The sequence below is a fragment of the Monodelphis domestica genome, chromosome 8 (genome assembly GCF_027887165.1).
Source record: "Monodelphis domestica isolate mMonDom1 chromosome 8, mMonDom1.pri, whole genome shotgun sequence".
Lineage (NCBI taxonomy): Eukaryota > Metazoa > Chordata > Mammalia > Didelphimorphia > Didelphidae > Monodelphis > Monodelphis domestica.
The window spans coordinates 53,562,850-53,589,477 of NC_077234.1; the positions used below are offsets into that span (position 1 = coordinate 53,562,850).

General features: G+C 35.7%; 1 long non-coding RNA gene across 1 annotated transcript; it reads right to left on the reverse strand.

Annotated features, from left to right (window-relative positions):
- Positions 1-3,910: 3,910 nt before the first annotated feature.
- On the reverse strand, positions 3,911-25,397 carry LOC103106336 (uncharacterized). Its single transcript, XR_471952.3, has 3 exons — positions 25,143-25,397; positions 8,379-8,686; positions 3,911-5,650 (listed from the first exon to the last, which is right to left on the reverse strand). It is a non-coding gene; the product is annotated as an uncharacterized LOC103106336 (long non-coding RNA).
- Between the last annotated feature and the right edge of the window lie 1,231 nt (positions 25,398-26,628).

A 26,628-nucleotide genomic window follows, 5' to 3' on the forward strand; every position in this document is an offset into this window, starting at 1 on the left:
TTGGTTTAGGTCTCCCACTAATACAGTTTTACTATCAATTTCCTCCTTCAATTCTCCATTAGAAATTTGGGTGCTATCCCATTTGGTGCATACATGTTGATTAGTGATATTTCCTCATTGTCTATACTCCCTTTTATCAGGATGTATTTGCCTTCCCTATCCCTTTTCATCAGGTCTATTTTTGCTTTTTCTTTGTCAGATATCATGATTACAACTCCTGCCTTCTTTCTATCAGTTGAGGCCCAATAGGTCTTACTCCAACCCTTGATTCTGACCTGTGAGTATCTACCCACTTCTTGTGTGTTTATAGAAGACCGCATATGGTAGGGTTTTGGATTCTAATCCAATCTCTTATTTGTTTTCATTTTATCTATGAGTTCATCCCATTCACCTTCAAAGTTATGATTTTCACTTGTGAATTCCCTGGCATTTTGATATCCTCCCCTAATTCTGACCTTTCTTCTTTTGCTATAAACTTTTTAACCAGTGGTTTTCTTTAAATCAGTCCCCCTAGTTCCCTCCCTAGATATGCTTCCCTTTCTAGTTTAATATTTAATGGCAGAGATATGGGGAAATTGGAAAACAGGGGATAATGGGAGGTTGGTTTGAGGGTATAGAGGAGCTTAAGGGGAGAGAGGGAATATTGCTCGGTGCAGTAAAGGAGAGAGATGCCCCCTGCTGAGAGGAAGCAGCAGGGGTCCGATAAGGACTGTTTGTCCTGGAATGACTGAACTGAAGTTCAGCTCCCTCTATGACCAGAAAAGATAGTCCACTTATCTGACTGTGAGTTCAAATAATATAAAGTTTTATAACCAGTTGGGATTGGGGTTCTTTCCTTAGCTTCAAAGTTTCGGCCAGGCCCCAGAGGCTGGTGGAGAGCTTCTTCCACTCCCATCTGCTCTATATAATTCCTGCTTTGTCTAATTCAGAATTGTAGCAGTAGACAGAAAGCAAACAAGAATAGTTCTAAATTTCAGAAGCCTGTGTCTTCGCGATGAACCAAGAAGAGCATGCCACTCCAGACTAGGCTGAACAAGCTCCTCTCTCCTCCAACACCAGGAAGCAAGTCCAAACCCAGCATGAAGGAAGTGCTAGTCACAAGACCCAACTGCCACTCCCAGTTGCCTCTTCCCCCACCAAATATTAGTCTAGTTTCCTTTCTACACTATACCCTCCCTTTTTATTCCCTTCCTGTTTGGATTTTTTTAGGGTCTCTTAATTTCCCTCCCCCCACTCCTTCCCTCCCTTATCATATGCCCTTCTTCCTTACCCTGTTGGATAAGATAGAATTCAAGATCTCAATGGATCTAGATGTTCTTCCTTCTCAGAGTTGATTTCACTGAGAGTAAAGTTTAAGTAATACCACTTTGCGCTCTCTTCCTCTCCTTCTTATGAGAGAATTCTTCCCCTCCCCTTCCCATTTGAATCTTTGTGTGACAAAGATTATTCTATTTAACTTATTTCTATTTCTTCAAGTATATCTTGGTACCATCATTTATTCTCCCCTCCTTTTTTCTTTCTTTCCCCCTGTTTCTACACATTGTCTTAATGCCCCAATCTTTCCCTATGAGTGATTCTTCTAATTACTCTAATAATGCATACAATTTTTGAGAGTTACACTAACATTTTCCCCACATATTAATATACATATAATTTGATATAAATGTAGTCCTTATAGAAGAGAGTTTGAATAAAAGAAAAAAAAACATTTTTTCTCCTTTTCCCTTTCTTTCATATTTACCTTTTCATGTTTCTCTTGCTCTTTGTGTTTGGATGTCAAACTGTCCACTGATTTCTGGTCTTTTCTTTACAAATACTTGGAAATCTTCTATTTTCTTGAATGCCCATACTTTCCCCTGGAAGTATATAGTCAGTTTTGATGGATAGGTTATTCTTGGTTGAAGACCCAGTTCTCTTGCCTTTCTGAATATCATATTCCAGGCCTTGCGGTCATTCAGTGTGGAAGCTGCCAGGTCTTATGTGATCCTGATTGGTGCTCCTTTGTATCCAAAATATCTCTTTTTGGCTTTTTGTAGGATTTTTTCTTTAGCTTGAAAGCTTTGGAATTTGGAAATTACATTCCTGGGAGTTGTCTTTAATGTTCTATGAACTCTTTCTATGCTCCCTTGTTCTAGAACCTCCGTGCAGTTTTCTTGGATGATATCAAGCTTTCTGTTTATTTCTGGCTTTTCAGGTAGGCCAATGATTCTCAGATTCTCTTTCCTTCCTCTGTTTTCCTCATCTGTCACCTTGTCAGTGAGATATTTTGTGTTTTCTTCTAATTTCTTAGTCTTTTGACTTTGCCTTATTAATTCTTGCTCTTTTGCAACATCATTATCTTATAGTTGCCTGTTTCTGGTCTTTAAAGACTGATTTTTCTTTTCAGTTTGTTCTATCCTGCTTTTTGAGTCTTCTAGCTGTTTCTCCAGTTGGGAGTTCTTGTCCCTCATATTGCTGTATTTCTTTTGCATTATTTCCCATTATTCCTGCCAGAAGGCTTCCATCTTTTTGATAACCTCCAATTTAAATTCTTCAAGAGCTTGTGGACAATTTCCATTTCTTTTGGAAGGTTTTGGAGTATTCATTTGGATTTCCTCTTCTGCTATTTCCTCTGTATTCTGTATTTTTTCTCTGTAAAAACTATCCAAATTCAACCCCTTCTTCTTGCTTTTCTTCATGTTGGGATATTGTTCCTGGGCTCTGTTTGCCATCTCTATGGTTTTTTCTTCCCTTTCCAGTCAGAAATATGAGTGTGGAGGGCTGGCTATCTGTGTATGGATCTAATGATCAAGGCTTTTACTTTGGGCAAGGTCTCAATTCTCCACAGCTGCGCTATCTTCCAGTTGGAGCCCAAGGTCTGCCCTCCCGGCTGCCAGAGTTTCAGGTGTTACTGCTATCAGGGATAAGTCCTTGCTGGTTTTAGTTAAGTCCCAAGACCTATAAGTGCCCCTTTCTCACTTCAGGGGTGCCCTTTGCACATTCATTGATTATGACACACTGGTTGTGAGCCCCCGAGATCTGAGCTCCCCTTGCCTGCCTGCCAGGGTTCCAGTTGTTACTGATCCCAGGGGTAAGTCCTTGGTGGTCTTAGTCAGCTCCCCAGATCTGGAGCTTCCCGTTGCTCAGTCCTGGGGTGCCCCTCCCTCACTAGTTGATTCTGGCACGTGCTGACTTTAACTCTGGCTCCATAGGTGTGGTGGGGGAGAGTAGATCAGCTCAGATTTGGGTGGGAGCTTTTTCATTCCCTTATAGTGTGGAAATGCCTGAATCCTTTCAATGCTGCACCCTACTATAGGGTCCCTCCATTCTTGTGAGGATGGTTTTTTTGGGGTCTTTTGAGGTCGTCTATATCATTGGGTCTGAGGAGGGGAAGCGAGCCATGTCTAATGTGCAGCCATGCTTACCCATAAGTCCAATATTCATGATTTTAATGTATGCTGGGGAGCACAACACGCAACTTATGGTTTCAAAGTTGGGAAGTGCTTAAATATAGTCCAAATGTGGCTTTCAAAGGTACTTATTGGAGAAAAAAAACTGCAGTATATTGGGGCTAATAAAGTAGCTGTCATAATCCTAGATATGACATGTACCCTCTTTCCGGCTCAATTTCCTCATTTCTAAATGAGGGACAAAATGAGGTACTATTTGTAAAATGTTTAGCACAATGCCTAGCACATAGTAAGTGCTGGGTAAATGTTAGCAATTATTAAGTAAGCCTCTTGAGTTGAAGTTTGAGTTCATTTCATTTCTGTCCTCAGATAGGAAAGGCAGAGGATCAGAATACCTTAGAATTTCAGAGCTAAAAAGAAGTTTAGTATAATCTATCACTGATTCTGTGTTTAAGGATGATGATATAACAACCCCAAAGGAAATTTCTTACATGTGAAATTCTCAAATGTTTCCAAAGTTTAGGAGCTGCTCATTCTTTAAAGAATTAACTAAATTCCCCTCACCATGACATTCATTCATTCTTTCAATTACTCGTTTAGTAAGCATTTATTAAGTGCTCACTATGTGCCAAGCAGAGGGAGCAAAATCCCAAAAAACAACAACAAAAAACACCTCAAAACAACCTGATCTCTATTTTTCTGGTTTTATTTCATTCTGCTTTTCTTCAGTTACTTTATGTGCTAGTCTAAAAGATATGCTTGCCATTCTCTTATCTTTTGCTCCCTTTTGACACTTCTGTACGTTTGTATACTCGGTTCCTAATACCTAGAGAGAACAGTTTTTCTCTCATACCTTTACCTGTCTTTCTCCATCTTCCTGCCTCTATCTTTCTCTCTTTCTCTGTAATACTCATCTTTCTATTTGTTTGTCTCTCTGTCTCTTTCTTTGAGGTCTATTTTAGTTTTTATTTTAATTTTTTGGTACATCTTACTTCATTATTTGTATTGTTTATTTATTTATTGTATAAGAATTTTCCCTTGGTTACATGATCTATTTTCTTTCTCTCACCTTTTCCCTCCCCACTCCTGGAGCTGACATGCAATTCCATTGGGTTATACATGTGATATCACTCAATATCTATTTCCATATTATTCATTTTTGTAATAGAGTAATCTTTTAAAAGCCAAAAACCCAAATCCCACACACATATAAAAAGCGTATTAGTCATACATTTTTCTTCTGTGTTTCTACTCCCACAGTTCTTTCTCAGTGTGGATAGTATTCTTTCTCATAAGCTCCTCTGTATTTTCCTGGATCATTTCATTGTTATTAGTAGCAAAGTTGATTACATATGATCAACCCATAGTGTTTAAGTCTCTGTGTACAGTGTTCTCTTGGTTCTGCTCCTTTCACTCTGCCTCAGTTCATGGAGATCATTCCAGTTCACATGGAATTCCTCCAGTTCATTATTCCTTTGAGCACAATAGTATTCCATCACCAACATATACCACAATTTGTTCAGCCATTCCCCAATTGAAGGGCGTCCTCTCTTTTTCTATTTTTTTTTGCCACCACAAAGAGCACAGCTATAAATATTTTTGTACAACCCTTTTTAGTCAATTAAGTTAGAATAGTAATCATTTTAGATAAATTTTCTATATTAGGCAGTAGTGAAATCTTCCATTGTGTCTGTGCCTTGTTTTGAGCTGCTGATTACTAGTATTTAACAGGTCAAGGGAGAGAGAGAGAGTCTATCTTGGACTATTGTAAAGTGTAATGGACAAGTAATATTTAAGAAAATAGAAAGTAATGAGGGCAGTCCCTGGTCTAGAAGGTAGCCCTCAATTCCAGTCTGAGATTTTGAAACTTCTCTGCCAAATGTGGAACATACAAATTGTTCTGGTTCCCATGTTCTTTCCCATTGGCATTCCCAAGGGTGGCATGGGAGGCTAGTATTTCCTTAAATTACATAATGGTAGAGTAAAACTATTTAATGGCCTCATTTTCTTTTTGATGCCCCCCACCTACTCAAATAATCAATTTTAAGTAATCTTTACTTTCTGAGTCTTCACAATCAATTGGCATAGACTATAACCCATGTTTTCCAGATTTGCAGAGAACACACATTGGGATGACATGGGGTATAGATTTTAAATGAACTGGATTTGAAAAGATCTTAACATTAGTGAAGAAATTTATCTTGGATAAAAATGAAGACACAAGTACAAGATGTAGGTGCCATGGCTAGGCAGTAGTTTGTCTGAAAAACAAAAACAAAAACATGTGATACTCTTTTTAGTGACATGGCAGCCAACAAAACTAATGATGACTTTTTTTTTAACCCTTACCTTCTGTCTTAGAATTGATACCAAATTATCATTTTTAAGGCAGAAGAATGGTAAAGACTGGGCAATTGGTGTTAAGTGACTTGCACAAAGATCACAAAGCTGGTAAATATCTGAGAATAGATTTGAACCCAAGATATCCCATCTTAAAGTCTGGCTCTCCATCTAGTGAGCTACCTAGATGCCCCAACTTTGTATTAAAAAGGATCATAGTTCTAGGACTAGTTGTATTGTAATGTTGGGAGACTTCATTGGGTCTATTATTTTTAGTTCTATAAATGACACACATTTCAGGAAAGACATTAATATGGTTAGATAACACATAGAGGGAGTCCACTGGACTGGTGAAGGTCTATATAATCTTGCCTTTTAAGGATCAGTTAAAGGAACCATGAATATTTGCCCTGGAGAAAAGAAGGCTTAGGATAGATAGTATGACATTTTCTTCAGGTATTTAAAAAATTACCTCTCAGGAGAAGTGATTTGCTTTGTTCTACTTGTCAATAAATTTGGAAATAGTTCTATCAGGAAACACATTTACACTTAATGTTAGTTGTAAAAAAATTTAAAAAATTACATATATATTCAATTCTTTGTTGAGTTAGCTCATATCCCTTAGCCTTAGTTTACTCATATGGAAAATGAGGCTATAAGTCACATTAATTTTATCATCCCATTCCATATCAAATAATCTACAGATATTTGTTAGGTACTTTCTATATGTTAGGATTACCTTTCTTTTCTGTTTGATTGGTTGCCAGAAGGAAAATAGCAGAATTTTAAGAATTAAACCTTAAGGGAAATAAATGTTTACTAGAAAGGGGAAAAAGGCAGAGAAGTCTTTGAACAGGATGTATAGAAAACTAATCAAATTTAGTGTAGAGATATGAGTGAAAGAGAAAACTACCTCCAAAAGGAGATAGTTTAATGGAAATGACCTAGAGGGACTGGAAATGGTGGGGGAAAAAACCCCAACTAGGAACCTCCCAGGGTCAGTGAAACATAACCCTTGCAATTATTAAAAAATCAAGTTTATTGAGTGTAGGAAATGATAAAGTCCTAAATCTATACAACTATAGTTCCTACCACTAACCTTTACTCCTTCTCACAGTTTTTGCTCTTCTGGTCTTCCTATTCACTCCCAGATCTTATCTAGACCCCAAAAAGCTATCTGACTATCTATATGCTATAGATTATCTTTAAAAGGCTGAGGATACAGGACTCACAGATGTACTGAGTCCTTTCCCAAAGCCTAGGATTAGCTTTCTAGTTAAACCCAAAGTCCCAAGTGACAAAACACTAGGGTTAACTTTAATCAAGTTGTTTCTGACAGGTTGATCTCTGTACTTCAAGGAAAGGCAGGTCTCCTCCAAAGCAGTTCTCCAATCCAGGAATTCCTAATCTTTCCACAAGATTAGTCTTTTCCAAGGGGATGCCAGAGCAAAGATCCTCCTTACCAGCTCAGAGGAAAGCCAGATCAGGAGACACTGTTAAACCCATTAAACTACCAAGATCCTCCTCTCCTTCCAGAATCTTCTCACAGTTTGTGTCCAAATTCTCCTCCTTTCCTTTTAAAGAAATCTGTGCATTTTTCTCTATCCCTTATCACTTATCCTTACATGAGGCAGTATAATGTCACAGAATTGAAAAGTGAGACTTCAGGAAGTTAGATCTTCAGAGTCAAGACCAACAGAGTTTAAAGTAGATAATGATAGAGAATCACTAAGTTTCCTTACCACAAGAAATCTTTAAGAACGTTAGACTTTATGCTTAGAAATATCAGTTCTATTTTATTCAATGTGTTAACAATCTCTACAAATATTTTTGGGGTAAATTTCTTTTTACTAAGGATAAAAATAAGCAAACATACAGAATGTTTCTGAATATGGGAATATATATGTGTGTATATACACATATTTTTGTGTATAACATATGCTCTTATCTAGAAAAATCTGGTTATTAAATTGTATGAATTAAACAATTTAATGTAAGATTTTAAAATAAAATATAATTTTGAATCCTTTACAAAGCTATCCTCATCCTCATTATCTTCATCAAAATCATCACCATCAATGATATTAATATAGGATGTCTGTAAAAGTTTTAGTTCAGTTTCAAACTATTAAATATTAAAACTCAAACTATTAAATATTAAAACCCAAAACTTTTGGGACACATTACATAGCACTTTAAAGTTTCAAGTCAAATTACATACTCTGACTTTGACTTTTTAAAATATTACAACAACATTATAAGGTAGATTCTAGTGATATTATTTTTAATTTATACATGATGAAACCTAGACCTGAGAAAATTTAAATAATTTGCCTATCATCATGTGGTCACAGAGTCAAAAAAGAGTAAAATGACTAGACAACAGTACTTCCTACTTACATCCCTAATTCTAATTCATGGTAAAACTGTATCAAAGTTAATACACATATGTATATGTATGTATCTTGATATGGCCCACTTTTTAAAAATTTATAAGTATACCTATGACTTGATGACATAGAATTTGACAGGGATTATCAAATTACAAAATGCTTTTTCTGTTTATAAAAGGATTCTCAGAGAATAAGGATAATTTACATCTAGTTTACATTGAAAGAATTTTTAAAAATTGCTTACAGCGAGGCTTACCTGTAGTGCTGTTCATTGAAATTCTGTTCTTATTCTCTTTCTCTTCCTATCTTTAGGAGTAGAAGATAAAGCCCCAGTTGGGGAATAGTGTGTGGGTTATTGCAGCTGTTTCAGAACAAATGCACTCATATGTGTGACAAGCTCTCCTTTCCACACCGCGCACATGGGAAGATTATTTGTAGTCTTTTAAAATGCTTAAAATTAGCCTATTATATCCTTTAATTCTAACACTGGACTTTGAAGTTCATGCCTAAACAGCTTTCTTCAGACTTGCAGCTGTTTAATTTTAACCTCTATCTTTAAATTTCCTGTTGAAAAAAAAAAACACAAAAAGCTCTGATGTCTCTTTAGTAGAAAATTTCATATTCAATCATGAAAAAAGAGTGGGAGTAAAATCAACATTATTCATTCCTCTATGGATGGCAATCTAGCTAAGAGGGGGATATTATGAAGTTTCCTTATCTTTTTTTTTTTTTGCTTCCCATATACCTTCTACCCTCAACACATACATTATAGAATTCCTTTTTCCCCTTTTTCATTTCTTTCTCTTTCTCTAAAATTTGTGACTATAAATCTCCCTTAAATGCTTGGTAGAATTCACATTTAAATTCATATAATTCTGGAGATTTTTCTAAAGGAGTTCATTTATGGCTTGTTTTATTCTCTTTAGTTACTCTGGGCAATTTATATTTTGTATCCATTTCACTTAGATTGTCAGTTTTACTGTTTTAATTTTATTTTCAATGATCATGCATTTTCCCTTTTCATTTTTAATATTATAATTTGGTTTTCTTCTTTCTTGATAAAATTCAATTAACCAATGATTTATCCATTTTATTCATGAAACCAGCTCCTATTTTATTTATTAGCTCAATATTTTTTATTTTAAATTGCATTTTATTATTTATTTGAGGATTACATTTTTTTCTTATTTTTAGTTACATTTCCACTTTGTTGATCTGATCTTTCTTATATCGAAGTTAATGACTTTTAGAAATTGAATAATAATATTGGAATGTATGCTTATCTGTAAGCTTAGTAAAAACTATTATTATTCTTTTTTATTACTATTCTTATTACATAATTTGTCTTCCTTAGTGGAAAACGGATATTATAGGTATCCTCTTCAATTCAGTGAAAGCTGTAACCTTACTGAAGAATTTAATCTTATTCAAATTCAGGACCTGATCCAAGATCCTGCCTAGATATTTAAAATTGAACAGGGCATATAGGTCATGCAAAGCAACTCTTCTGGGCTGGAAAATCATTTCACTTCTATAGCCAAAAATTCAGGAAACTTTTTGAACAACAAACAGAAGTAGGGCAACTACCTGCTAAGAACTGAAAAAGGGTAGAAGACCCTTTTTTATCTGTGGGAAATATGACTTCAACAAGAGAGTTGATCTGTGGACTGCCAAGAAAGCACAGCAGATAGAGAATCCCGATGAGTATATGAGATGAGAATACAGGATGGGTACCTTTTGAGTTAAGATTTGTGTCTAATGGAGCCTGTGTCTATTTGTAAGAGAATACTTATTCAAAAAGTAAAAAAAAATGGAAATGTCAATAATTTCACATCCCAAAGAGTCCATTTTTTTCTGATATTGGAGTTGTTATTGTTGCTATTGTTGCCATGACATTCTTTACCTTAAGAGATGAAATTACTCTTCCAAGAGCAGCTGCAGTCACCAATCATAAAAGGTTTTGTTCTGGTGACACAGCAAAGGTGGGAGGCAGGGCATATAGCTAGATATAGATGTATCTGAAGAGCTATTCTTGATGTGAACATGATGATGCTGACAGGGAATTCTGTACTTTTTGAACATAGAACATCGTGATTCTTGGTCAACATTTTTTTTTTTAAATATAGAACTGTATTATTAAGGGGAGAGTTGAACAATGAGAGAAAACATGCCCATAGAGTATTATCTCATCCTGAAGCTATCTGTAATTCATTAGCTGACTGAGAGGTAACAGCAACTCAGTTATAAAGAATGACATTGGATCAGTGCTAGTTTGTGCCACATGTGTGTATTAGTATATGCACACAATTAAACAAAAAAGGTAAGAAGAGTCATAAAAAGAAGTACATCTTGAAAGCTTTTTATGGAATTTATATTTCTTAGACATGCTCTATATAAGCAATAGAAATGGTTAGTATGCTTCTCATATAATCTAGGGACTGGGAAAGAATTTAAGGTCATGGACTCCTTCTAGTAAATTTGATATGAACTATTTTGAAATGAGGCAGCTCTACTTACAGTGTAATTGAGTTTTCTCTAGGTTTTTGGAAATATTCATGCATGTAAAGAGAGAAGAGGAAAAAAGGGGAAGAGAAGAGAATACAAAAGGAAAGGAGAAAATGAGGGGAAAAGGGGCAGAGAAAGAAGAGAAGAGAGAAAAGAGAAGAGAAGAGAAGAGAAGAAGAAGAGAAGAGAAGAAAGAGAAGAAAGAGAAGAAAGAGAAGAGAAGAGAAGAGAAGAGAAGAGAAGAGAAGAGAAGAGAAGAGAAGAGAAGAGAAGAGAAGAGAAGAGAAGAGAAGAGAAGAGAAGAGGAGAAGAGAAGAAGAGAAGAGTTCAGGGATATGTGCATAATGGCTTTTTCCAAATGTTCAAAACTTTTTCACAGAAGAGAGACCCTCATGGAAGATAAATGATGCAGTGGATAGAGTTCCAGAACTGGAGTCTGGAATACTCCTCTTCTTGAGTTCAATTCTGGCCTCAGACTCTCACTACTTGTGTTATCCTGGGTAAGCCATTTTATTTTGTTTTCCTTGAAAAAATGAGCTGGAGAAAGAAATGGAAAACTGCCCCCATATCTTTGCCAAGAAAGATCCAAACAGATCACAAAGAGTCAGATATTACTGAAAAAAACTGACAGCAACTTGGTCTCAATAGGAAAAGCTAGAAAAATTACATGCAATGGATGGGATTACAAAAGAAGCAAATTTAGGTGAGATAGCTAGATAGGTCCATAGATAGATAGATGTACAGATAGATAGACGTGGCATCATTTATATTGAACTGTGATGCTGAGACTTCCAGTTTTCTAAATGCCTCACTGGGTAGATGAACAGAGTAAGAATCAACAGGACAGTGTGGCATTTGGCAATAGCACTGAACATTCAGATAAAACTCAGGTTAAAATTTCTCCTAAGCTAAAAATTTCTGGTGTAACACATTAGCATTGTGATCATCACTGAACCTCAGCACTTAAGATTGGAAATGCCCTCAGAATCTTAGTTCAATAAATTGTTGAATATGAATTATCTTCATAGTATCTCTAAGAAGTATTAGTCTAGTCTACTTTGAGATGTCTCATCTTCTCATGAGGTGGAATTCACTATTTCCTTAGGCAGGTCATTCCACTTTTGAGTAATTCTGATTTTAAGGAAGATATATAAATATATATATATATACTCATACACATATATGTATACACATATATTTCCTCTCTCTAAATAAACTATATATATATATATATATATATATATCTGGTTTTAGGAGTATATATAAATAAGCACATATATACTTATGTTATATGTGTATATATGATATATTATTACAGATTTTATATATATATATATATATATATATATATATATATACATTTTTATCAGAATTATCCAAATGTGGAATGAACTGCCTGAGGAGGAAGTAGGTTATACCTCATTATAGGAGTTTATACACACCAATACACATACACAAAACTATGTTTTTCTATATAAAATAGAACTATATATATATATATATAGTTCTAGTGTTAGTATATTTATGTATATGTATGCAGATAGATAGATAGATAGATAGATAGATAGATAGATAGATAGTCTGTATGTATAGGTGTGTATCTGTATGTATGTGTCCTACTAAAATCGGAAGTATCTAAATGTGGAATGACCTGCTTGAGGAAGTAATAACTTCCACTTCTTAAGAGATTAGACTAGCAATTCTTGAGGCTACTATAGAAAGGATTCCTCTTCAATAATGGTTTACACTAGGATTCTTAGGGCATTTCTAGTTGTGAAATTCTGTGATTCAGTGATGATCATCAATGTGTTTTTTTTTTAATTTTATTTAATTTAGAATATTTTCTCATGGTTACAAGATTCATGTTCTTTCCCTGCTCTTCCCCAAACTTCCTCCCATAGCCAAGGTGCAATTCCTTTGGGTTTTACATGTGTCATGGATCAAGACCCATTTCTACAACTTTAATGTTTGCGCTAGGGTGATCATTTAGAGTCTACATTTCCAGTCTTATCCCCATTGACCCTTGTGATTGAGAAGTTGTTTCTCTTCTGTGTTTCTGCTCCCACAGTTTGCTCTCTGGATGTGGATAGCATCTTTCTCATAAGTACTTCAGAATTGTCCTGGATCATTGCATTGCTGCTAGTAGAGAAGTCCATTACATTTGATTCTACCACAGTGTATCCATCTCTGTGTGCAATGTTCTTCTGGTTCTGCTCCTCTCACTGCATCAATTCTTGGAAGTTAATCCAGTTTACATGGAATCCCTACAGTTCATTATTACTTTGAACACAATAGGATTCCATCACCAACATATACTACAATTTGTTCAGCCATTCCCCAATTGAAGGGCATCCCATCATTTTCCAATTTTTTTTTGCCACCACAGACAGCACAGCTATGAATATTCCTGTACAGGTATTTTTCCTTATTATCTCTGTGGGGTACAAACCCAGAGGTGCTATGGCTGGATCAAAGGGCAGACAGTCTTTTTGCACCCTTTGTGCATAGTTCCAAATTGCCTTCCTGAATGGCTGGATCAAATCACAACTCTACCAATAATACAATAAAGTCCCAACTTTGCCACATCCCCTATTACTTTCCTTTGCTGTCATGTTAGTTAATCTGCTAGGTGTGAGCTGGTACCTCAGAGTTGTTTTGATTTGCATTTCTCAGATTATAAGAGATTTAGAACACTTTTTCATGTGTTTATTGATAGTTTTGATTTTTTTTATCTGAAAATTTTCTATTCATGGCCCTTGCCCATTCATCAACTGGGAAATGGCTTGATTTTTTATCCAATAGATTTAGCTCTTTATAAATTTGAATAATTTTTAAAAAGATTTTTCCCAATTTGTTGCTTCCCTTCTAATATTGGTTACATGATGACAGTGTTTATGTGTCACATTAGAAAGTTTTACCTTAGGAGAAAGCTTCACTTGAGTTTTGTCTGATTGTATAGGGCTATTCCTAAATGCCACACTGTCCTGCTGATTATTATTACTCTGTATATATACCCAGTTATGATTAAAGTTGTTGAATATTAATGATGCCATGAGGAGAATAAAATGTTTGCCGTATCTGATTCTTTCCAACAGTATCCCCTTGGAATACTGTCAGATCTGCTCAGTGATGTCTTCTTGAACCCACATTATTGGCATTATCAACGATCTTACGAAAGTATACAAGGAAGAAAAGGCTTTCCTGAAATCAGTGCCAATTTTGCAAGGTGCACTTCCTTTGACTTTTATTGTAGTTTTTCACATGAAGGAGATTAGCTATAAGAAGTTAGAACCAAAAGACCTTTATTATGTCTCATGCTAGCAAGTTCTTTTTCTACTCCACCTGTAAAAAGACAGACTTAATTCACCATCTGATTATTGTCATTGAAATTTAAAAGAAATAACTATTCCTTAGGCAATTCTGTTTTTTCTTCCAATTACCCATTGAAGTCTTATCTCCATAATACCTATAGGGTTGAATTGTGTAAAACTAATGCCATTGTGTGTATGTGTTTTTCTTTTCCCTTAAAATGGTATTAGCTGAACTCAATTTAGAATTAAATATTTAAATTTTACCCATAGATTTAAAAAGGCATAATGGAAATCAAAGTGCAGGGTAAATTTCGGAAGCTATGGCTTAAGATTCAATCAAAATGACTTTAAAAAATCCATTCAACTCTGTATTAAGTCTATTAAGATACATGCTTATATCAGCCATTTTTCGTGGATTAACTGTTTTCACTTTCCCCCTTCCTCAGAAAATGACATGGCTCTGGAGCACAAAGAGCGCAGATGTTAAATGAATCATCCCTGATTCACAGGCTGGCTTTTTCTCCAGTCCTCCCATTCAGCATCTCCTGTGAAAAGGCACTTATGCCAAGCATTCCTTCGATAACAGTCTTCCCCATAATGAGAAGTTTCTAAGGAGAATAATGAATATTTTAATGCCACACACTGATTTCTTCCTCTTAAAGGAATGCACACATTTCAAAGAAGGAATCTTTTTCTCCAGTTTCACCTATTTAATTCTATTATGGCACTTCTAGCATTCCAGGGACTAGTCAAAGATGAGGTGATAGTTGAGCATCAGAAGCCTTTAAGTCTAAGCAGGGAGATTTCTCAAGGAACAAAAACTGCCTTTGTTTTACTGCAATATTATGTTTGGCAATATTCTAATTACTTCTTGCATATGAATTGTAAGTGTATAATCCTATTCTGGAATTTCCCATGTAAAAGTGACTCTACCTGTCAGAATGGGAAAGTCCAACATCAAAAAGTGTGTGTGCATTTTAAACTCTTACCTTTTGTCTTAAAAGGTATCAGTTCCAAGCCAGAGGAGCAGTAAGGGCTAGGCAATTAGGATTAAGTGACTTTCCCATTGTCACATAGTGATGAAATGTCTAAGGTCAAATTTGAACCCAGAACCTGACTCTTTATCCATTGAGCAACCTAGTTGCAGTTCAACATCCAAACATTAATAGTTAATCCCTTCCTTGGGAAAAAAAAATTAAAGCACAGTACTGGAGGTATTGGTATTATAGTCCTGATAATTAGCATTTGTGTAGGCTATTAAAGGTCTAATAGATCAAATCCCACTGAGATAGGATCCCCTTCACTAAGGGAATATCCTTATGATGCTTTCAAGTTTTCAAAGCACTGTGGAAATATCACTTCATTTTATACTCAAAACAGCCTTGCAGATGGGGAAACTGAGGTAGTCAGATTGTAAATGGTAACTGTAAATTGTAAATGGACAAATGTCCAGCACCCTACAACTATAAAGAAATTGGGGAAACATTTGAATTCAAGTCTTTCTGATTCTGCATCTAGGACTCTATCCATTCTATCACTTGTTCATTTATTTCAGTTCTGTCTGATTCTTCATGACCTCATTGATTTTCCTTCTCCAGATCACTTTGCAGATTAGAAAATGGGGTAAACAAGGTTAAGTGACATGCCCATGGTCACTCAGCGAATGTACCAGATTTTGAACTCAGGATAATGAATCTTCCTGACTCCAGACCCTGCCCTCTATCCTACCACAACACCTAACTACCCTTTCTATGTCACTCAGCTGCCTATATGCTGGACATGATTCACCTTTTGTGTGTGTGTGTGTCTTCAGCATTAAGCGAAAACAAACAAACAAAAAAAACAATGAATTAGCCTCTCTAAAAATGACTAAGAAACTCAAAATATATTTAGCAAAACAGAACTGTCAAATATTTTTTCATCAAATTTTTGAATGTTTTAAATTATTTTTTGTATGATAAAGTAAAGTAGTGACTCCCTTTGCCTGATAAGTATATTATATAATGTTTCTACGGAGAAGTTTTCTCCCATTCGTGTTTTCATATTACTACTAATATATATCAAGTTTAGTTGTAATCCTAGATCCAGAAGGGAGGGAATTCAAAGGCTTTCAAGTTCAATGCACCCTCTTTAAAAAAAATTTTATCTTTTATCTCAGAATCAATGTTGTGTATTGGTTCCAAAGCAGAAGAGCAACAAGGACCAGGCTATAGAGATATAATGATTTGCTCAGGATCACACACCTAGGAACTGCCTGAGGCCAAATTTGAACCCAGAACCCCACATTTCTAGGCCTGGCTCTCAATCCTCTGGGCCACCAACTTGCCCGAAGACCCTCTTCTTATATATTAAAAGCAAACTGAAGTACTGAGAGTTTAAGTGACTTGTCTCATGTTAGGGAATGAGGAAACTTCTAAGAGGGTTTGACCCTGTGTCCTCTTGTGTTAGGGTGGCTAGAAAGTGTTGTGAATAAGCACAAGTCCTAGAGTCAAGAAGGCCAGAGTTCAAATTCAATCTTGATACTCATAAGCTGTGTGAGACTGGATAATTCATTTAACTCTGTGTCACTTTCTCCATCTGCAAATTGGGCTGGAGAAGAAAATGGCAAATAACTGAAATCATTGTCAAAGAAACTCCAAATAGGATTTTAAAGAGTCAGGAATGACTAAAAAAACTGAAAAATAATAACTTATTTACTCCAAATGTAGCCTTCTTGGGTCAGAGCCAAGATGGCAGCTAAGTAGCAGTAAAAGCCTGAAACAGCTCTGAATATCCCTTCTTGTCCAATTTTGAAAAGATGCCTCAAAAGGACAGGAGTCAAAGCAGGATGAGTGAGGACTCTGTCACTGAACACAATGTGAAAGGTAAGCAGAAACAGTGGATTTCCCTAATATAAGGGGGAACTGGAAGAAAAACTACACTATGAAAAACTTAGGCCAACCACCCTGCCACCATTAAGCCAGACTTAAGACTAGAGAGTAGACAACTTCAGGATCCTGGGTCACAGCCTACACCAACAAAACACCTCAGACCCACTCCTGAAGTCCCAGACTCTGGCAGTGAGGTCTGGAAGTCCACTGAGCACTCTCAAGCTGCCTCCATTGCAGTGAAGTCAGTCTCAGGATAAAACCCTCTGAATCAGAAGCTAAGATAGAAGTGGCCATCAACATGCAGATTTCCCAGCCCATTGGTGGGAAAATGAGCAAACAGCAGCAAAAAAAATCTTGAGTGATGAAAATTTCTATAAGGTAAAGGAGCAAAGAACAGAAGATGGTGAGATATAAGCAAACACATTCAAAATCTCCAAAAAGATGGGAATTGGTCTCAAGTTGAAATAAAACAAGAGTAAATATAACAATAACAATAATAACTGTTAATTTAGGTTATAGTTATACAGTGTTAGATTTAAAATGGTTGATGTCTTAAACTGTAGTGAGTTAAAATGGTAGAAAATATAAATTGTGATAGATATAAGAGAGGGTGAGTAAATTTGACCCCAGAAAATATGTTTCACTACAGTGTCTTGGTTTTTAAATCAAATATAAGGTGGTTGCCAGGAAAATATTCCCAATTATTCAAATACCCAAGTCAACTGGGTTTTATAGAGATTTTAATTAATACAAATTTGGAATTAAAGAAAAGAGATAAAGAGAGAAAAAGGAAATAAGTATGAAGGGCCTTAAGCCAACATGGCCTAGACCCGAGTCTTAAGAGAGAGAGATCAGTCAGTCAGTCTTTTAACACTCACCACAAGGTCTTCCTAAGCAAGGATTCTAGTGACACCAGGCCAGCATCATCTCAGCTGCTTTCACCAGCTCCCTCCTCCATCTGAATGTTTCAGAATCAGTCCTTCCTCAATCTGAATGTTTCAGAATGAGTCCTCCTCAATCTGAATGTTTCAGAATGACCTCCAGCTCTTCTTTGAGCTCTTATTTTTAAGGACAAAATCTCCTATGTCACCTCCCCTAAGTTCTTCCATCTACCAATCACTGTAGATGTTTTCCAAAAGACAGCCCATTTTGAATTCACAGCTGAGTAGATTAATCTCTTTAGTAAGTCAGAAAAAAATGTTGCTGGGTCAACTAATTTCATTAAGAGAAAACCTCTGAGTAAGTTTTCACCTTTTAGGTCTAAGTAGTTTACAAGTTTCCCCACCTTTATAGGCACTTAGCATCCCATTGTATCAATTCATGGCTCAAAGAACTCCTTTCCTTTATAAGTTTGGTTTTCAAGTACTTTCATTGTTTAGCAAGGAGTTTTCTGCCCTAAAGTATTCTTAAGTACTGGTGGAATAGAGGTCCTCCCATAGCAAGGAGTTTTCTCCCCTAAAGCAGTCCCAAGTAGGGATGGGGTAGAGATTCTCCCATAGCAAGGAGTTTTCACATTCAAGTAGAGTTCTCACTATCTGGTGGGGAATTATTTCAAGTAGGGAATTGGAGGATTCCTTAATGAGGAGTAAAATTTTTAACATTCATAAGTCTGTGAAATTTTAAGGTTTACAATCCCCTGATGATCATTGGGAGACTAGTCTCCCCATTGATCATTTAACATAATCAATTTGTAATCCTAAATGCACTTCTAACTATAGGTATACACGATATTCAATTTTCCAAGAGAAATTAGAATAGTGAGAGAGGAAATAGAAAAGAAAAGAAAGCAAAACCAATGCTAGGAGCATTGACAGAAAGCCAAATTAGGGGCAGTCCCCCTTGGCATAAATGTGTACATTTACAATAAATGTTCAATCAAAGTTCAGTTCAATCAATCATATCCAAAGTTCATTCTTGATCTTCTTGATGAAGTGTAGGTTTTCCAGCATCTTTCCGCAACAGCTCATTCTCTGGATATAAAAGTTTCAAGCCTCTTTCTTGAAGATCCTTTCTCAAACAAAATCAAAATCTTGAATTTCTATAAAAGCACAATCTCAAACAAAAAATCAAAATTCTTGGGTTTCTATAAAAATACAATCTCAAACAAAAAAAAATTCAAAATTCTTAGATTTTAAATCAAAATACAATCCCCCCTGAAGTAAGTATTAAAAAACATCAAGTTCAGCTCAAAATGCAATGTTCAGTTATGGGGTTGTATGAGTCAATTATCAAAAGAATAGAAAAACAATCAAAAACACAAGAAAAAATTCAAAATAGGCCCTTGTATAGGTCCAATACAAAGCAATTTCTATCCCACAAGTCTGTAGGACAGAATGCAGTAATTTGTCACTTAGCCATTTGTAGCCAAGACTACAGGAAGTTGCCACAATATAAGAAGAAAAGAATTAGAATTCTATTTTGATAGGGAAGCGTCATTCCCTCGTCTGATTCCCTTGTCATTCTCAGGGACATAGGGAGCCAGCATGACAGTCAAATTTTGTACTTGTATGAGCACTTCGCAAAGAGTGTAGATACAAGGAAGTCCTACGACTTAACACATGTCAAGCGTCGCAACCTCGAGTCTCACATTCGTATTTCATGTGTGCTCTTTTTGGCACTATTCAGGTTAAGTCTGTGCTCCTTGTTCTTCATCCCTTCTTCTGGAATCATACATAAACACTAATCACAGTCCTATAATATTCCATCAATAAATGGCAGGTTCCCATAGTTTACAGCTTCTAGGTATACATTGATATTTTAGCAAGAATACATATATCAACTTCCATCACTGCAGGAAAAATAATTGGCCCACTTACCCAGAAGATCTCAGGGTTGACTAGGCTTTAAAAGAGTAACTTTATTTTATCTAAGTAAGGGGAAGGAAGGGAAGGGAATTAGGATAATGTATCTTAATATTGTAAATAACATCCCCCCAAAATGAAGTTGTTAACTTAAGATAGTTGGTATCTGCACTATCTAATACCTCTCTACCCTAAAGTCCCAGTTACTTCAACTAATTAAATTAATCCCCTTTAAATGATATATAAAGGTGGTAAGGACTGGAGATGAGCAGGAACAGAACAAAAGGAAAGAGGTCTCACTGACAGTTGGCTCTTGGATGTCTTGAGCAGTTCTTTTGGAAATCACTCTATCTGCAACAATAGGATACACACACAGGGTCACAGGAACAAGCAGTTGGATCAGGAATACACTCACAAGAGAGGGGAACTAGCCCAACTTACAAGGTCTACCCAAAGAGTTTAGACTAATAGCCTCTATCTTCAACTGTCCTCCAGGAAAAGAAACTCTCACTTCCCTAGAATTCTGGAACATTCCCGTTTTTCTTAGTAACAGCTCCTTCTCCTGATCATTTCCTTATAAAAAAGTGTGAGAAGAACTCAAAAAGGAATTCAAAAATCAAATATGATAGTTGAAGAAAAGTAGGAAAAAGAAATGAATGTAATGCAAAAAGAAAACAATAGTTTAAAAAGCAAAATTGGTCAAATGGACAAAAGAGGCACAAAAAGCCAATGAAGAAATAAAAAGCATAACAATCAGAATTGACCTACTGGAAAAAGAGGCAAAAAATCAAATGAAGAAAAGAATGCCATGAAAAGTAGAATGTACTAAATGAAAAGAAGGATCAAAAGGTCATGGACGTAATTCAGTCTTTAAAAATTAGAATTGGGCAAATAGAACTAATGATTTCACAAGACATCAAGAAACAATAAAACAAAATACAAAGTGAAAAAAATGGAAGAAAATATGAAATATCTCATTAAAACACTGACCTGGAAAATAGATGCAGGAGATATATAATTTGAAAAATTTGGGGCAATCTGAAAATCATGATAAAAAAGTCCTTAATATCATACTACAAGAATTATCCATGAAAACTGCCTGGATATTTTTGAATAAGAGGGCAAAATAGACATTGAACAAATCCACAGATCAACTTGGGCAATAAATCAATCGCCAAATGACAAATGTAGCTTTCTAGCCACCATTATATGGGTCCCATATGATGAATTATAAGCTTTATGAGGAAGATACAGGAACTAAAGCCAAGTGAGGCTCATAAGAATGACACAATTATGAATATGGGCAAAGTAGCAAGAAATGTGTATATATTCTCTTCTAAATCCACATTTCACATACACAATCATACTACCTGTGAACCTTTGATTTTATTATTATGCAGCTTCCATTAATCAAAAAGCAATTATTAAATTCCTATTATGTACCAATCACTAAGTAAATAGACAAATGTGAAAGAGTTCCTTGACTTTAAAGAGTTTAAAATCTAATCAGGGAGATTGTCATAGATAGGTAGATTCAATATATGTACAAAATAAATACAAGTTAAGAGGGTATTAGGAGAGATATTAACAGCTCATCTGGTGTGAGGGCTTGCCAAGCCCCCTTCAATGCTGTTTATCTACTTTTCATGTCTAATTTTCACATAACTCTTACCTATGCCTCAAACAAGTGGATGGTAACTGACAGATCTCAAACCTATCATTGTCTTAGGGAGATGTCTAACTCAAGCATTTGGAGACTTCCCCTAGTGGAATGGATGGATGAGAACCATTTGTTTCCATGAACATGAAGGAGTGCCTAGAGTTTAGTTAGATATCACAGATGGTAAAGTCATCCACTACATCCTGGGCCATCACTGGCTGTCATGTTTTGTCTTACCACTGAACTTAGATGACACTGGAAGAAAGAGTGAGGCCGATGACTTTGTGCAACAGTGCCTCACTTAAATCCAATTTATGTTCAAGTCAAACATCACCTCATGATGCCATTAGTCCTCTTCTAAACAAAGGACAAATAAGCAACTGAGGTTTAGCGGGGAGGGGAAAATCAAGAAAATATTTAGCTAACAGACATTTCAACTGAACGTTGAAAGAAACTAGGATTCTTAGAGGATGAGTTAAGGAGGGAGGACATTCCAGGTGTGGTTAAAACTTAGTGAAAAGGAACATGAATGAGAGATATAATGCTATGTATAAGGAACAATAAGAAAGTCAGTATGAATTAAGACTGGGAAGTTCTATTGAATCCAGATTGTGAAATGCTTATGCCAAAGAGTGGAATTCATATCTGATCCTTCAGTGGTGTACATTGAATTATGAAATTACATGGTCAGATCAGTTCTCTGGGAAAATCACATTTGTAACTTTGTGAAGAGAAGGGAATCTCGAGGTAGAAATTCATTTTAGAAGTCTATTGAAATAACCTGTTTGTGAAGGAGTGGTAATGAAAATAGACTGGTAGTTTTGTGATTGGAAAGAATGGAATTTATTCAAGGTATGTTGTAAAGGCAGATATGACAATGTTTGACATATGATTGAGTATGTGTACTGAGTGAGAATTAGAAATTAAGAGTGACACCCAGACTGTAATCTGAGATGATTCATAAGGAGGTAGCACAAACAGTAAGACAGGAATTTGAGGGGAATGAAAAATATTGGGTTATTTACATGTGAGTTTAAATGCCTCTAGGGCATCCAGTTTGAAATGTCCAATTAGCAGTTTTATGATGTGGGACTGAATATATAAATCTAGGAGTCATTTGTGTAAAAATGATGTTAACTTGACTCAGCTGGTGTGTTCACCAAGGACAGAGACTTAAAGTACACTCATATTTAGGAAATATGAATTATGATACAGAAAACTTAGAAGAAATTGTTGAGAAAAGACCAAAGATGGAGTAGTACCATTTAAGAAATAGAGGGTGACAATATTCAGGGGGAGTTGGGAGATGATTAACAATTAACAGTGCCAAACATTGTACAGAAAAAGAGGACTGAGAACATGCAAACTGACTGGGCAGTTTAGAGATCTCACTCACACACTTTGTGTGTGTGTCATGGACCCCTTTAACAATCTGAGGAAGTGATTTTCTTCCCATAATAAAGCATTTGGATGCCTATTATGAAATGCATATTATATTGAAGAAAAATGACTATATTGAAATTGAATTATCAGAATATTTTCAAAGATTATGACATACACTAGTACTCATTTTTTAGGTATCTGAATTTACTTCCATTTTCTCAAGATATCACTGACAATAGTTCTAAAAATCACATCTGCAAGTAGTTTCAGGGCCCAGAGTTGGAGTTTATCAAGTTTAGTTGATCTAAATTCAGGAAGAGGAGTTAAGTAATCTCAGAAAATCTCCTTATTCACTGTTTATTCCCTATATTTCTTCTTCATTGAGATTGCTTTCCTTTTTGTTTTCAGATTTATTGTTGAATAATCATGTGAAAAAATGTTCTAAATAATTTGTGATTAGAGAAATACAAATTAAAATAACTCTGAGATACCACGTAATACCTGCTAGATTGGCCAATATGGCAGTAAAGCATAATTGCATATATTGGAGGGCATATGACAAAACTGGGACACTAATGCATTGCTGGTGGAGTTGTGAACTGATCCAATCATGCTGGAGGGCAATTAGGATCCCTGCCCAAAAGCTTTTAAAATTGTCCATACCCATGGATCCAGTAATACCACTGTTAAGTATATATCCTAAAGAGATGCAAAAAGATAAAAGGTCCTACTTGTATAAAAAATATTTATACTCGCTCTTATTGTGGTGGAAAAGAATTTGAAATTGATGGAATATCCATCAATTGAGAAATCGCTGAAGAAATTTTGGTATATGATAGTTATGGAATTCCATTGTGCTGTAAGAAATTATAAAGAGGATTATTCCAGAAAAAGAAAACAGGAAAGACCTCATGAAAAGCATAACCAAGAGAATATTGTCCATAGTAACAGCAATATTATACTATGATCAACTGTTAAAGACAGCTAGTCTTATCAATGCAAAGATCCAGGACAATTCTGAAGGAAAAGAGTGCTATCCATGTACAGAGAAAGAACTGTTGGAATCAGAATGCAGATCAAAGCATACTATTTTTCACTTAAATAAGTTTATTGTTTAGTACCTCCTCTTCCTCCTGCATTAACTTCCACTGGTCAACTTAATCCCATTAGATCCTGTCCACCATCCCTGTGAAACTTGTGAGATCCTCTTTTCCAAAAGGTATAGTGTATCTCAGAATATTCCTAAACTTCTCTCCTTCTTATTATAAATCCTAGCATGGAATAGCCAACTTTCCCTCAAGGTTCTCATCATTGCTACTTTAATGATCAGTTATCTATTTAAGAGAATCAGATTTTTAATGTAATTCCTATTTTTGGTACCTCTATATTTCAAAGAATAGCATTATCATCAAGGAGAGTCAAGATGTTATTATATTCTCTTATTCTGACTATTTAACTTAATGCTTGCTTCTCAAGTTTGTTTTTTTTTTTCCTCTTCTGTATACCTTGTCTTCAATGGTCACAACCTGGGTCCTTATGGTATTTAGTTTCCTACTCAAGACTTCATGATCATTGTAAACACTTTGTAAGATTCCTCCTTATAGAGTAATTTGTAATTTCACAAGATGTCAATGAACATCTTTTTCCTTTACTTGTTTCTCTTGAGTTTTGTTTTTGAGTCAAATTTTTCCATTCATCTCTGGTCTTTTCATCAAGAATAATTGAAGGTCCTCTATTTCATTGATAGTTTTACTTACTTACATGTTCTAAAATATAGCAGCCTGGGGACAAAACCAAGATGGCAAGGGAGGTACATTGACTCAGGTGATCTCTAGTAAATTACTTTCTAAACAACTATGATATAACACCTTAAAATGAATTCTGGAATAACATAACCCACATAAAGATGAAGTAAAAATATTTCAACCTCAAACAACTTAGAGGACCAAGACACACACAATTATTGCCATGGGGTGAAATTGGTGTGCAAAGTAGCATGTGAAGCAAGATCTCACCCCAACAACAGGCCTTGTGGGAAGCTGAATCAATGACAAAGGATTCCAGAGCTCTCAACCACAGACAATAAGTGAATGATGTTTGATGACTGCTCAGGTGGAGATTACAGGGGTCTCTGCTGGTTCTGGGCATAAGATTCTTGTAACATTGCCATTCACAGAGCAAGGTCCCAGTCCTGAGCCAAGGTCTCAATGTGTGGAGGAGTTCTAATATATAATAGTGCTTTTGGGGAGTAAGGAGTACTTATAGGGGAATGTAATAAGGAGATTTTAGGAGGGAAAGGGAAGGATAACACATGGGATCACACTAATAATATATAAACAGAAATTTATTTAACTAAACAAGGATAAGGGAAGTGGAAGTGACTTATCTCTAACTACCCAGAGTTTAACACACTACGGTTTCTAATCTAAGCTTAATCTAACCAACTAAAAGTAAATAAAAGATAAAGTCCAAAAGGGCCCAGATTCTCACAAACTCCAGAGTCCTTGGTAGGGTCAAACTGAAGAATCCAGATGTAGGGTCCTTACAAGATCCAGGAAGGGAGGAAGTTCACATCCTACTCACACCTGTCCACCAGTATGAATGGGGAACACACACTCAACCTTTCCTTGAAGATAATCCAAGTCAGGCAGCTCCAAAGATGATTTCTTCAGGGATACTCTGACACACAGCCTCTCTATCTGAATCCCAGCTTGAGAGAGGCAGTTGTCAGTTCCCCCCAACTGCCTTAGAATCCTGAGCCAGTCAGTTCTGTAGAATCTTGGTTTGAGGGCTGTCAATCAGCTTTACAAACTTTCCTTGGTACAGGAGTAAGGGACCTTGGTCACCATTCCAAGGTAGAAAAGAATGTTTGTGGTTGATCGAAGACCAGAGACCATGCTGGGAGTCTATTAAATATACTTTTCCTCAGATAATATCATCTTGGAAGAAGTGAAAACCTATAAATCCCCAGAGTTAGCTCTGAAGGCACCTGCACAAAGAATCTATAGCTTTGAACAGTGTTCACTTCACCACAGGTTCAGAACCCACCTGCAACCATTTTTTTTTAAGTTAAAAGAAATGAAAAAGGGTGAAAAAAGCAAACAATAACAACAAAAAGAAACAGTATAGAAAGTTATTTTGGTGACAAGGAAAATCAAAACACAAACTCAGAAGACAACACAGTCAATACTATTGCAAGCAAAGCTTCCAAGAAAAAATATGAATAGCCCTCAAGACCAAAAATAATTAATGAAAGAGGTCAAAAATGATTTTAAAAATCAAATATGAGAGGTAGAAGAAAAATTGAGAAAAGAAATGAGAATGGTACAGACAAAATATCATGAAAAGAGTCAACAGCTTGCTAAAAGAGACACAAAAATACTGAAGACAATAATGTTTTTAAAACAGAATATGCTTATGATTACAAACTTATGGCACATATAACAAAAGGCACACATGGAGAGAACTTTATTGGTTTCAATATGATCTAAAAATTTTAGAAGACTATAAATACTATAATAGTCAACAATGTGAAGAAGATAAGTATCTGGTTCTCTGAGAATTGTGTAGGGCTTACATAGATATTCTAGAATTGTTTGGTGTTTGGTAACCATGTGTGAATAGAAAGATTTTATATTGCCTATATAGGCAGTGTAAAGACCTTAGCTAGCTTTTCCTACTTTTCATTCTTCAGTTCTTGGGGTTTGGGGCACCCTGGCTCCCATCAAGGCCATCTAATCATTGTCTCCTTAGCTACTGCAATTATTTTACCCTTTTAGGCAAAAGAGATAACTGTAGAGATCAGTAGAATGAGTAACAGGAATTTAAGATTTAGAATCTAGGCTAGATTAAATAGTATGGTATCAAAGACAGTAGAGTAAAGGTAGTGCAGTAGCAACTGATAGATAAATTCATGATGCAGTGATCCCAGCTTTGGGTATGAATTTGGTTGGACTAATGCTAAGTGAGAACTGAA